The following is a 13,136-nucleotide window of genomic DNA, read 5'->3' as shown; positions in this document are numbered from 1 at the left end:
TACACTTTCATGTTAAAGAATTAGGCAGGCACTCTCACTTGCTACAGATGAAATTTGTCTTGGACTGTCCTCTTCAATGCTTTACCATGTTCCCTTGTGGAAGCTACCTGGTGTTACATAGCAATTTGAAATTCTGCCTTTGGATCTCATGTATCTTCTTCTAACAATTGACAAGGTGTACAGAAGCTTCATTAAAAAGTTGCTGAGCAATTTATGCTTCATACTTTATTAATCACAAATGGCTTGGTCAATAATTAACACCTCACTGACTCTAACTCCAGATATTTCAGGCATTATTTGTTGATCCATCTGATCACATGGGATGCTAGAGCATAATGTAGAGAGTAGACCTACTTTTTACTATTTCCATTTAGTGTCTACTATAAATAAAAATTCACATAACTGTTTAATGAAACTAAGCTCTGGGTAGGTTGTTTAGGATGCTGCCTTCTTCAGATGGAAATTTCAATTTAATTTGATCTAATTTGACCTTAAAGAGAGGCATTTGGTTATTAATACATGGCAAAAACAAACAAACAAGGAATTACTGAAGGACAGAAATTTTGGTAAGAGAATTCTCATTCTGTTGTTTCTTTGGTTTTCTGATCTCCATATAATCAGATCAATAGGTAGCTGGAAATGTGAAATACTTTTTTAGATTTTTCAATTATCTTTTAGATGGTTTTCCCTGGGTGGGCATGGTTTAAAATCTAGATGGCTTTCCCTGTCTCAACCTGACAAAGCAAGGAACAACATTCAAAGGTATCTTCCTACTGGACCAGGGTTTCTCAGGGCCTATGTTATATAATACAATAAAAACACACATTAAGTGTTTTCAATTACTTGTCATGAAACCAAAGCAGTATTGTTTATATACAAGAAAAACTTAATCTAAAATTCTAGCAAGTGTTCCTGTGTGGCCACTTAGTTTGGTTGGATATAATGATGGGGCTAAAATCAAAGTTGAACCAAGGGATTCACTGACCCATAGCCACAAAGTGAACCCTGGAGAATAGCTTGCAACTGTGTGCCCTCAGCCACAAGTGGGATTTGGCTAAAAAATTGTAGTCAAATTCAGGAAAATATGGCCCTGATCGTAGAAAAATGATGCAAACAGGTGTCACTGATGGTGACTGATGACCTCATCTTTTTACGTGTTGGTCAGTGTTATGCTTAGTGCCTGCCTTCCAGTGGCTTCATCCTGTCTCAGGTCCAACTACCTTCTGAAGAAATCAGCCAGGAGGAGAGAGCAGGGAAAGAAATTTTTTTGTGTGTGTGCTTACTTTTTAACATTTCAGAAGGATATTATTTTGTAACAATATCAAGATTTCAGAGTGTATTTTGCCTGATTAGAGCAATAACATCTAATGGACCAAATTCTTTTGTTAACCTAGATTTCATATTTTAAATGCTAGGATGACCTCTTCAGTACCTTTTATTTCATGCTTATACAATGAAGATGATTAATAAGAGCCTATTAGTGATATAGAAGTAGAATAATTTTAGAGGCACTTTCTTCTAAGACATTCTAATAAACTTTCAGTCAAGGGAAGAAGGGATTAGTATTACTAAGTCTGCTTTGTCATTGAGGAAATTGAGGCATAGAAGAGTTATCTACTAAAGGTTATATGAGTCAGGGAGTAGATGAAAGATGACAAAACAATAAACGGGAGTATGGATTGATTAATAGATTTGCATAATCAGAACCAGCTCATACAAATACATATGTTCAGGTTTTCTATAAAGCAGTAGAGATTTTAACATTAAAAAAGGCCAAAAATAGATATGATAGGTATAAAAAAAGTCCCTCATAACAGTAGTAAGGGTTATCTTCCTTTGATGCTGAAGTGGTCCTTTCTCAGGATTTAGCTTTGGTGCAGAGCAGGACTTTGTGACATACTGGAGTCATTCCCTGCACAGCTTGTTTCCAGAGCACTAGGTTAAATATTTCTGCTTTAGAGGATGAGACCCAGCAGTCCAACTTGGCTAAACACGATATGGGTAACATCATAAAAGAGAGAGAAGAGGTCATAAAACAAATGCTTTTGAGCCTGAGTGATAGATGGCTCTATTCTAAGTCAGAATGGATTTTCAGTGATGTTAGATACATTTCAGAAGAGAAATCCCAAGGAGTCTTATTCTCTTCTCTGGGCATACAAAGTACAAGGACATGGCTTTGATGGTGACAACCACACAGAGCAGAGAAAGGGTTCTAATGCTGGTTCTTGATTTGCAACTTACTGGTATTGACATCTTGGGCAAGCTTGGTAACCTCTCTGGGTTATGGTTTCATCATCCTTAAAATAAGATGGCTGGACCTGATGACCTCTAATTCCTTCTAGATGTAGTTTTTTCAGGAGTCTTTGGCCATGAATTTACACAATGAGTTGATTTTTGTTGGATAAACAACTAGGTTTAGGGATTTCCCTCCTCCTCCCAAGTTCTGAATGATTGGTTGTTAGAGTGGTTTATTATCGTATGCATGAAGCTTCAGTTTAAAAGAGTGTATAAGCTACTAGTTAGATTAGTTACTTGGTATTCAAGAGACTGAACAGTTGTGTGTTTGTTTAATGTTATTTCAGTAGAGGTAGTCCCTGGGTTTCATACATCTTTCCAAACATATAATTTGTTGGGATTCACTCTTATGGGAGATGGATCACTTGGTAGAACATGAATTTTAAAACATAACATATTACAGTAGAAATTTTGCACCTACAAAATCTCAACAGAGAGTTATATTCCTCATAGGAAAGTCAGTAACTTTTTGTCCTAGTATAGAAAATGTCACAGTTATACCTGGTTGATTGACACCTCCAATATTATAAAGAGGATACACAAGATCATTTCACAACATCATTTTAAAAGCTGGGTGATGATTACATGATAAAGTAGGATTGAGAAGAAAGTGATGGTATATGCAAAGGCACTTTAGCTTGTCTTAGCATTTATTTAATGAGTAAGGTTTCATGAAGATTCTGGTTTGTGTTTCGATAGGTATAGTAGCGTCAGCAAAAACAGTAATGTTAAATCTATGGCTGTTGTTAAGTGATGGATCCTGAAGGGGCTCCTTTCTCTAGAGAAAGCTTTAACATCCCAGGAAGTGTATGAATAGGGGAGGTGAGAAAAATATTCTCTGATAGTGTATTTAAGTGAGTCCTTACGAGTATTCATTTCATTCACATTCTAGAGAAGCCTGCTGCATCCTCACTGCCAGCATGGCCTTCATGATGGAGAACAAGCAACACGAGTGTCTGGTTACTTGGTCATCTATGGAGTGGGAACTGCCTTCATTCTTCCAGAAGGACTTTCTGGGTGTGGATAAGTGAGGATACATCCATAGTCTTCTTCTTTTTCTTGTATATGGTATCTATCTTAACTGTTGTACATTAAATGGATATTCAATTCTTAGCAACATATCCTACCTATTATATACCAGGGACTCATAGAGACAGAAAAATCATTCCTTAACTGCTCTCACTCCCCAACTCTTCTGAGAGGCTTTCAACAGTGAGCATGATAAATATCAGCCTGCTATCACTCTCTATCCCCTTATCTAGAATTGTTTCTCTTCATAGCACTTGTTATTGCCAGTCCTCTGTGATGTGGTTTATCTGATGGTCTGATAGACTGTATACATGATCAACTGAAAACTTCTTGAGGCCAGGGACATTTTTTCTATCCTGTTTACCATTTTGAAATTTCTTGGCACAGAGTTCTAGATGAGTTGGTGTGCATGATGGTCTGAGTGGTCCTTGATTTTTCATTCCTCCTTTCCTTCGGTGTTTTTAAAGCACTAGTTATATGCTAGATTATGGGAGACACTGGTTACAAAGATGAGTGGAGCACACATTTTGCTCTCAGTTGACCCTTGGGCTAGAAGAAGAAACACTTCTGAAGTAGTATGTGCAACGAAATGGGCACTGAAATGAGGTATTTGCAGCAGGAAGAAGTATAAATACTGAGAATCCCTTGAATGACTATTCAGCTAACAAACCCATGCATGTGTTACCATGATCCTTATGTGTGCCACTACATTAGATATCAGTTCTTGGAAATTTGAATTTCAGTCTAATAGGAGCAGTTACTTTTTATTTTACTTGAAAAATGTTTACAGTCATGAAAATAGAAATAAGGTTTTATGCCTCATGAAGCCTTAAGAATACCAGAGATTTTATATTACTTGTCTTCATGGTCTCCTCGAGAGGAGAGGCAGAAAATTGAGGCCCAAAAAGGATGAGTGTTTTCCCATGGCTCTATGTGTGAGTCAGCTGTGAAGCCAGGCACAGACCTTGTTCTTTTTATTCTCTTGGAAAGATCATTCAATTTTTTCATACTGTTTTTCTCTCCCATAAAATCATTCTGAGATAATGAGAGTGAAGTTCTCATTAGAGCCACTTCTGGGCCACAGATGCAAGGTATAGGTACAAAGCTGATTTAGATAATTTATCCAATACCACAGCAAAAGGTCAATTCACTTTAAAGAATCAGTTAGACTCAGAATGGATGCAGGATGGCATGAAAGCCTGCTAGCAGCTTTTTACTTTCAAATCAGGCATTCTGGAATTATATAAGCATGAACTTAAAACTTGAAAATGTGTTTCTACTAATGAATGATGGTTCATTCAGAGATACTTCATTGTCCAGGGACAGTGGTAGAGATTGTGGCTCTCCATGTTAATTTTTATTCCTTCTAAGTTAGTAGATTAGCAGTCACTCTTATAATTTTTAAAGGGGGAGGGGAGATAATGATATGCAGTTATCTTATGATCTTTACCTCTTTGAGATGTATTTTTAAGTTAGATAAAATAAAGTCCCAAACCAAAATGAGCAGAGCAAAAGAATCCATATTCACGCTAAACTTCTTTATCGATGTGCAGATCACAAGGTGCTTACCAATTTACATGTGACAAAGTTTGAGTCTTACCTTTGAAATTCTCCTCTTCCTCTTCTTGTTGTTTACTCTTTGACCTTTCCTTTTAATGGCTCATTCTTCAAACCTAGTTAAGAATAAAAATCTCTGCAGAATGTGATCCAGATAAAAGTCTAAATTTCATAAGTCATTGTTATAACTTGTAAGGAATCATTTAACATCGACAAAAACATTGACAAAGGACTTCCTGTTCAAGAGCAGAGATAGTTTTTTTCTTTTTAGAAAAGTACAACATATTTTATAACTTTTTAATGGGCTCTCGTGAGAGTTTATAAAGGAGATAATGTAAATAAAAAGGACTTTGTAAACTATAACACATTATACAAATATATTCTTATTTTGATATAATTCTATTCCATGCAGTCAATAATACCAACTAGACTGACCCACTTGTGTTTTACAAATTCTAAAGAAAAAGGTTACTAACTTCCGATAGAGACTCCAGACTTGATCTCTTTGGTGCCTGTTCCATTATAATGTAAAATAATCTTATAGCCATTGTGTTTTTAATCTATTTACATGCATTTTAGACTTATTAAGGCTCTTTGGATGATTTACTCAAGAGGTCGATTTTTTTACTCCTATATCCATTTTCTTCCTATCATGATCATTTTACTTTTCATCTGCCTAAGAAAAGCAGGTGCCCATGCAAGATTTAATTAAAAAGCCATTGCCAGCTCTAGAGCTATTGGTTTCCTACATTACTCTAGTCATGTGAAAGAAAATAAGAACTGGGGCGGTATTTCTCAAGAGGCGTTAAGAATTCTTTCTGATGAACAGTTCCCCATCCATCTTCAGGAGAATCTCAAAGGCTTGAGGTGTGTAAGCATGGCTGAGGCCTGAAAAACTGTTTTCAATATTTTCCTGGTTCACTTTGTATGTACCATGGCCAAACCAACCTTCTTCGAGACATTAGTTTGTCCTGATATTTTATTGTATTTCTGGGTCTGGATAAGTAACAGAAAACAAGTCTGTCTGTCTTTCGTCTGTGCCTCTCTCTCTCATTAAATGATCCTTCTTTTTATCTGTCGTCGTCCTCTCTTTCTTTGAAAAAAATTGACTCCACACATGCCCTTCACCAGAGGCTGGCCTGGTCTGGAGCCCAAGGAGCTGTTCAAGGTGCTGAAAATATTTCTGCTACAGAGCCAGGAACCAATTAAGTAAATAAAAGCTGTTCTGCTGTTTTCTTTGAGGTCATCAGCTTTGGTCGGACCCGCACCCAACGCCTCATTCTAACAACACAAAGAAGTAGGTGCTGAGATCATATAAAAAAACTCAAACATCTTTAGATAAGGCGAAGGAGAGGAAAGGGCAAGGAGTGGATACATTCAGCCTGGAAAAGAAATCAATTCAGCTTTGCAAACCCCCAATACATTTATTTTTACTCTCATCTAATATTACAACTTTTCTTGTCTCACGGGAAAGAAACTCCTGAGTTCACCCTGTATACCTCCCAAATTCTTACATAACATAAACCACAAACAGCCAAAGAATGGAGTTGGTTACTTCTAATTTGTACGTATTGGTGGATTTTAACATGCATGGATTTCATAGAGATTTGTGCCCATATAATAAATGTAGTCGAATTAGGTGTGTGTGTGAGTGCGCGCCTGTGTGTGTGTGTGCGTGTGTGTTAAAGACAGAGAATATGAATATTTGTGCATGAGGAGAGAGAAAGGAAAGAAAAAGGGAGGAGAGGGAGAAAGACAAATCGAGCCTAGAAAACCTCACCCCTGGGCTCCGCAAGGCTTTACCTGCCCCCTTGCGATCCCCTGACCCGTGGAGCAAATGCAGCCAGTTAGCCGCAGATCTCTCGCTGGGGTCCCATCGCCGCCGCCGCCGCCGCCGCCGCCGCCGCCGCCGCTCCCGCCTCGCCTAACTCAGCCTGCGCGTGATTGACAGCTGGGCGTCCCGCGTGCCCGCGCAGCCGAGGCCCGCGCAGCCGCTGCCGCCGCCGAAGGGGCGCGGATGTGCAGCGAGTGGGCGGGGCCTGGACTGGCTAGCCCTGCTTCCTGCCTGCGTCCCGAGTCTGGTGGTCCCTGGGCCTTCTGGAAGGCGGGGTCCTGTGCCTTGTGCAAGCGCGGGCCCGGGCACCCTCTCTACCTTGTCCAGTGTTCTTCCCCTGCACAGCACCATGAATGGACCTAGCAGGCTCCACACGCGTATTTTTTTAGATGGTCGGAGAGGCAGACTCACACCACCCCCATTGGTAGAGGCTTCTCCGGAGCCTATTTTTTTTTTTTTTTTTGTCCTTGATGAGACACAAGGCGAGGAACTGCGCGGCTGGCGAAGCTTTGCCCACCTGAAAGAACCTTCTCACTTCTGTCAGCGGTTGGACACTTTCAGTGTCTCCTTTTGTCCCTGACCCAGGGACTTACGTGGATGAGATGGAAGAATGATGAGGAAAATGAATTAAATGATGATATTTAAGAAAAACACACAAATACACTAAGGCAAGCACCCTAGAAAATTACCTGTGAGCACCACAGAAAAATGTGTGTAGGTGTGGGCAGGTTAGCATATAAATACAACGACCCCTGCTTCATGAGACTTTCTGCAGACCCCTGGTAAGTGGCCTATGATGAAAATGATCACTAAAATAGTTAATATTTGCACAGCCATTCTACATGTAAGATAACATCCAATATTTGCACAGTGTTTTCTATGTCCCTTTGGATTTCTATCTCAAGTGACTTGAATCAGTGAGATAAAGTAAGATATCAGTTACGTATGCCAAGATGTCCTTAAAATGTGACTTATCAGCATTATTTTGCCTTGTACAAACCATGGTTTTTATTTATCAGCTAAACAAGCATTAGGGAACAGAGAAGATAATTTTGAAGCAGCTAAGTGTTCACTTCAAACATACTGCACAATTTCCCTGAGTTATATTACATAGAAACATTTACCAGTGAATATCTTATTAATTCATTATTCAACACATTTATCGAGTGTCTGCCATTTAAAGCACAAAGGGAGAGATACAAACAGAAGCATTTTGGAAAGTCACAGAGAAGAGAGGTCAGGTGAGGTTGCAGACTCCTTGAGCTGTTTTCCAGAGGGAAGCTGTGTTTTGGCCTCAGCCTGCCTTTGTAACCTTATATTTCACGGCTTGCCTTCCAAGTTCATTTCTCATCTCACTGAACATATTCTGTGTTCTTCAAGCACAGCGTGCACCTCCTTCCTTCTCTTTATTTACTTCAGTGGTTTTCTGTGCTTACCCCCTCATATCTGTGTCTCCAAGTGCTGCCCATTTGGTCCTAGCACAACCCGCATCTTTTTCATACAGCGTTCTTTGATACACTTGAGTACGATTCATTGTTCTTTATTTTGACTATATATACACACATATATGAAAATCTCTATCCTTACCTGTCTTATACTGATACGTTTATTTTTGCCTTGCATTCAGTTCGGTTGCTCAGTTGTGTCTGACTCTTTGCGAGACCATGGACTGCAGCATGCCGGGCTTCCCTGTCCATCACCAACTCCCAGAGCTTACTCAAACTCATGTCCATTGAGCTGATGATGCCATCCAACCATCTCATCTTCTGTTGTCCCCTTCTCCTCCCGCCTTCAATCTTTCCCAGCATCAGGGTTTTTCCAATGAGTCAGTTCTTTGCATCAGGTGACCAAAGTATTGGAGTTTCAGCTTCAGCATCAGTCCTTCCAGTGAATATTCAGAACTGATTTCCTTTAGGATTGACTGGTTGGATCTCCTTGCAGTCCAAGTGACTCTCAAGAGTCTTCTCCAACACCACAGTTCAAAAGCATCAATTCTTCGGTGCTTAGCTTTCTTTATAGTCCAACTCTCACATCCATACATGACTACTTGAAAAACCCATAGCTTTGACTAGACGAACCTTTGTTGGCAAAGTAACATCTGCTTTTTTTTTTTCTTTTTTTAATTTTATTTTATTTTTAAATTTTACATAATTGTATTATTTATATGCTGTCTAGGGTGGTCACAGCTTTTTTTCCAAGGAGCAAGCGTCTTTTAATTTCATGGCTGCAGTCACCATCCACAGTGATTTTGGAGCCCCCCAAAATAAAGTCTCTCACTGTTTCCATTGTTTCCCCATCTATTTGCCATGAAGTGATGGGATGGAATGCCATGATCTTAGTTTTTTGAATGTTGAGCTTTAAGCCAACTTTTTCACTCTCCTCTTTCACTTTCATCAAGAGGCTCTTTAATTCTTCTTCGCTTTCTGCCATAAGGGTGGTGTCATCTGCATATCTGAAGTTACTGATATTTCTCCTGGCAATCTTGATTCAAGCTTGTGCTTCATCCAGCACATTTCATATAATGTACTCTGCATATAAGTTAAATAAGCAGGGTAACAATATGCAGCCTTGATGTACTCCTCTCCCGATATAGAACCACTCTGTTGTTCCATGTCCAGTTCTAACTGTTGCTTCTTGACCTGCATACAGATTTCTGAGGAGGCAGGACAGATGGTCTGGTATTCCCATCTCTTTAAGAATTTTCCACAGTTTGTTGTGATCCACACAGTCAAAGGCTTTGGCATAGTCATTAAAGCAGAAGTAGATATTTTTCTGGAACTCTCTTGCTTTAAATGATCCAATGGATGTTGGCATTTTGACCTCTGGTTCCTCTGCCTTTTCTAAATCCAGCTTGAACCTCTGGAAGTTCACAGTTCATGTACTGTTGAAGCCTGACTTGGAGAATTTTGAGCATTGTCTTGCTAGCGTGTGAGTTGAGTGCAGTTGTGTGGTAGTTTGAACATTCTTTGGTGTTGCCCTTCTTTGGGATTGGAATGAAAACTGACCTTTTCCAGTCTTGCGGCCACTGCTGAGTTTTCCAAGTTTGCTGGCATATTGAGTGAGGCACTGTAACAGCATCATCTTTTAGGATTTGAAACAGCTCAACTGGAATTCCATCACCTCCACTAGCTTTGTTCGCAGTGATGCTTCCTAAGCCCTGCTTGACTTCACATTCCAGGATGTCCGACTCTAGGTGAGTGATCACACCATCATGGTTATCTGGGTCATTAAAATCTTTTTTGTATAGTTCTTCTGTGTATTCTTCCTACCTCTTCTTGATATCTTCTGCTTCTGTTAGGTCCATACCATTTCTGTCGTTTATTGTGGCTATCTTTGCATGAAATGTTCCCTTGGTATCTCCAATTTTCTAAGACATCTCTAGTCTTTCCTATTCTATTGTTTTCCTCTATTTCTTTGCATTGGTTACTGAGGAAGGCTTTCTTATCTCTCCTTTCTATTCTTTGGAACTCTGCATTCAAATGGGTATATCTTTCCTTTTCTCCTTTGTCTTTAGCTTTTTTTCTTTTCTCAGCTATTTATAAGGCCTCCTCAGACAACCATTTTGCCTTGCATTGGCATTATTTATATATCTATTTACTCTCCCTTGTTATGCTTGTAAACTCCTGAAGCAAGGATTTACCCACCATCCACTATGTATATGTCTAGTACCGTCAATTTTTAAAAATTGAGTACTCACTAATGGTAAATGAATAAATTAGTGAATGAGTGATGGGACCTGGAGATGAGCCTTGACAGGTTGATGTGTTTTGGATAAATGGAGGAGAGAAGAGAGTGTTGTGACAGGCTTAGGGAATAAAAAAGCAGAAGATTCAGCTTGCAGGCTCAGTTCTCATATTTGTTCCTGGGATGTAGGATCCTTAGGAGGATGGAGAAGGGGCTCCATATAATTTGTTTACTCCCTGATGAAAGGCAGAGCCTCCAGCCACTGGACACTTTGATGGTGGCCTCAATTGCTCCTGGGTTGACTGCAGCCTGGTCAGCCTCTGTCTGCCTGGCAGTGAGCCCGCCCCACCAAGGCCACAGTGTTCGTACCAGGCAGTAGCTTGTGATTAGTATGCTCTCTGTGTTCCTGGACAGAACAGATGTCTTGTCTGCTTTTTTCTGCTTCACCATGATGGCAGGTTCCCAAGGATCAGGATCCAATTTCACATTTTCTGAAATCCTGGGCTGAAAAATTCTGTTTGGTCAGTTCTGAGACCCAGCCTCCCTCTTTGCGGGAAATCTTTACAGATTTGTGTGGACAGAGGGTGCAGCAGTACTTAGCCTTGAGTGAGTGGGGGCAGGTGACAGGATGGAGCACTGTTTCAGATATTTTTTTTCTCTTTCAGATAGTTCATTGTTCGCATATAGTCACACCTTGAAGATATTGCAGATTTGCTTCCAGCTTATTGCAACAAAGCAATTATAGCAATAAAGGGAATCCTAGCAATTTTTTGGTTTCCCAGTGCATGTAAAAGTTATATTTACATTATACTGTAATGTATTAAGTGTGCAATAGCATTGTATCTGAAAATATAAATAATTTTTAAATGCTTTATTGCTGAAAAATTCTAACCATCATTTGAGCCTTTAGCAAGTTATAAGTTTTTTGTAATAGTAACATAAAAGATCACTGATAATAGATCACCATAACACATGTAACAATAATGAAAAAATTTGAAATATTGCAAGAATTGCCAAAATGTGACACAGAGACCCCAAATGAGCAAAGCTTGTCAGAAAATGGCGTTGATGCCCTTGCTTGATGAAGGATGGCCACAAACCTTCAGTTTGTAAAAAATGTAATTCTGTGAAGCACAGTAAAGGAAAATGTAATGAAATGAGAGGTATATCTGTATATAGACACAACTTACTTTAAACTTTTATTTATTCATTTATTTGGCTTCCCCTGGTCTTAGTTGTGGCATGCTGGCTCTCTGATCTCTGCGGCGTGGGGGAGCTTTAGTTGTGGCATGCAAACTCTTAGTTGTGACCTGTGGGATCTAGTTCTCTAAGGATGGAATCTGGGCTCCCTGGATTAGGAGGGGACGTCCCACAAGGGAAGTCCCACAACAAACTCTTGTACATTTATTTTGTCTCCTAAAACTTTACTGAATTTATTGATCAGTTCTAACATTTTTTTTTTTTGGTAGAATCTTTAGAAGTTTATACAAGGTCATATCACTCTGAAACAAAGACAACTTTACTTCTTCCTTCCCATTTTTTCCCTCTATTCCTTCCTTCCTTCTTCTCTTTCTTTCAGTTCTAATAGAAACTGATAGTTTAATTAGTGCTTTGAATTCTTGGAGAAATGAAAGCATGCTTGTATAATGTAAAATGCCTAAGTGTGTGTGATAGCTTCATTCTCCCAGCTTACCTTGGCTCCAACTTTGCTGGTTGCATGCACAAGCCCTAAAAAAATGCCATCTAACTAAATGACAGACCTTGTATAAAGCAGCTTCTCTAAGTTCCAGAGGAATCAGTGCCAAAGGCTTCCTCTGTTTCAGATTGCTGTCATGGAGACAGATAAACATAAGCTAGGTGTTTTTCAGCAGGTGTCCAAATACCTGGTGGAATACTTGGTCCTCCAAAATGTTCAGACAATGAAAATATAAAACCTATTTCACAATAAATAGCAATTCAGTTAGACTTTGGGGGAGTAGTGGAGAGTCAGTGATGTTAAAGTTTCTTGGGAACACATTTTAAAGAGGAGCTCATCAGGGATGACTGGAGGGACTTTTGCAAGAGTTCCTCACTAGCTAGAGACAAAACTTTAACTAAGACCCACGCCTCCTGATTCATAATCTACTTCTATTTCCACTGCTTCCTGGTGTGGTATCTGATTCATTCCACACCCAAGGAGGAGGAGGTGTCATTAGTCATCGTTTGCCCAAGGTCTGCTTGAACCCGCTGTAATAACAACAGTATAAGAAAGTTATGTATCACTGTGATGAGGCCCATATGCCCACTGAGACCCTAATGGAGAAACGGGACTTTGGAGGGATGTCTCTTCTATCAGGAAGCAGCAAATCTGAAGAGCAGTGTGATTTGCACAAGTTAGAAATAGTGCTGTTAACTTGGCCTGTCAGAAATAATGAATATGGCGCATAATGTAATCCATTCAGGGTCCCCTGGTTTCACAGGCTCAGAACTTGAATACTGTATTTTTGAAATAACGAAGAAAGAGTATTGTGACTTCTAAAAAATATTTTGAGTTTCTATCAGCCTAATTTTCCCAGGACTGAGGAGTTATTTCAGCTGCTGTAACTGCCATTCCACCTTTTGCCAGATGGCTCAAAACATTGGCATAAGGACCACATCTTTGGGGATATTTAAATAGTCTTACAGTTGCCTAATCAAATATGTGTCAAAGTAATATTGCTGGATACTGCCTAGAACCTTGGCATTAGAGAGAATGGTA

The sequence above is a fragment of the Bubalus kerabau genome, chromosome 3, assembly GCF_029407905.1.
Source record: "Bubalus kerabau isolate K-KA32 ecotype Philippines breed swamp buffalo chromosome 3, PCC_UOA_SB_1v2, whole genome shotgun sequence".
In the NCBI taxonomy this organism is placed as follows: Eukaryota; Metazoa; Chordata; class Mammalia; order Artiodactyla; family Bovidae; genus Bubalus; species Bubalus kerabau.
This window is presented reverse-complemented; position numbering follows the sequence as displayed.